Source organism: Phalaenopsis equestris, unplaced genomic scaffold (assembly GCF_001263595.1).
Source record: "Phalaenopsis equestris unplaced genomic scaffold, ASM126359v1 Scaffold000291, whole genome shotgun sequence".
In the NCBI taxonomy this organism is placed as follows: Eukaryota; Viridiplantae; Streptophyta; class Magnoliopsida; order Asparagales; family Orchidaceae; genus Phalaenopsis; species Phalaenopsis equestris.
Window position 1 is genome coordinate 83,421 of NW_018164733.1, and position 1,849 is coordinate 85,269.

Here is a 1,849-nt window from a genome sequence, read left to right on the forward strand (position 1 = left end):
AAGGGAAGAGATCTTAAAGGGTGTGAGGCTTAGGAGAGCAAGGGAAGAAATCTTAAGGGTGTGAGGCTTAGGAGAGGAAAGAGAGAAGATATCTTAAGCTACCACAAAGGAGGAGAGAATAGCTATAGAGTTAGAGAGGAGGAGAGCATCTTGAGGCCTTGTATCAAGGTGTCGCTTGAGAGGGAGGCCATAGAAGGAAGATGAGGGCTCATCTCTATGTATAAGCTATGTATTCTCCATTTCTTTTGCCTTAGTGAAATATTTGATTGATTCCCTCCCGTGGACGTAGATCCAGTTGGATCGAACCACGTAAACGATCTGTGTTTGCTTGTGTTCTTTTTCGTCTCATTTCTATGCCAGGAAGTACATATCTCACAACACAAACCTATAGCTTAAAGCGACCATACCTTCTAATTTTACTAAAGGCTCTCAGATTCTATTTGTTGTACTCTTTAGTGTTTAAATACTTTATGTAAAATTAATGAGCATAACATTACTATTTTGGTGACAAAAAATTTGTCTTACAATTGTGCCAAAACCTTTTCCTTACATATCAATCAAAACTTCTTTGATAACTTAAAGGCTAAGACAATTTCTACAATTTCAACATTTGCTTGCATAAATAAAATATAAAAAAAAATTTATTGTGAAAATTTTGACCAAATAAGAAGTATATGACCAAAGCCATCAACCTTAAACATCATGATGATATTCATTAGCTAATTGACATGAATAAGAATATGTCAGTAACTTTCAAATCCAACTAATTATAATGTGAGAACTATGGCAATCATATATAGGCAGTAGAGTCATGTATGTAAACCCTCTTTTGTGGGAGATTTAAGCTGGAAAACAAAAAAAAAATGAAATCAATATTGTAAGCCAAAGGCGATAGGGAAGGGGAGAATAACTATTTATGGCATCATTACCTCTCTCTTGATTAAGCTCCTTGGACCTCATGAGCAACAATATAGACGTGTTGAGCAATGGACATAAGAGAGGGAGATGAAAGGGGAAGGAAGAGAACATTAATCCTGGTGCAGAGATTATATTAAACAAGGTACAAAAATTATAAAGTAAATTGAAACTCAATTATTTATCTATGTTTCGATACCTTTTACTCATGCTCGCGCCCTTGACCTTGCCAGCAGCACCCGCTGACGCCTTCTGATGCCTCGAGAGGATTCTTCAAGCAGAAGATGATTACGCCCTACCTAATGAGACAATAATATTTGTGTAGTCCAAGTTCATCCGTACTTAGTGTATAATATTATTGTACTTGAAGTCCGGATGCATTCAGACTCCAAATAGAATAATTTTTTCCTCTCTCTGAGGTGGCATGCGAAACTTTATGTGGAATTTTTTCTCTCCCAGGGAGTTGACAACAATGATAATATAATTTTACGGGAGGAGGGTTATTAATTAGTTGTAATACAAGTAAATAAGATTTAGATTATATATATATATATAATTATAATGATATTTAGTATTAACCCTTTTTTAAAATGATATATGAATGTCGTTTAGGCTGTACTAACTAAATAGTTACCCACTTAAAATGAGATTTTTTTTTTATTCTCGCATCTATAATTGTTGAGAATTTTAGGGCAAAGAAACGTAAGAATCGACACAAATCCAGAAAGAATGTCAAAGATTTAATGAGGTTCGAAAAATATGCCTACGTCCTCGGGAGCAGAGCAGCGGTTTTTTTTTTCAATTCACAAAAACAGTACAAACTACCTTAGGGTTGCAAATAAGCCCCGCCGTTTATATATATATATCACACATAATATGTAATTACAAAATTACCCCAGTACAGTACCGGGGGTGCACCCCCAGTACAGTACCG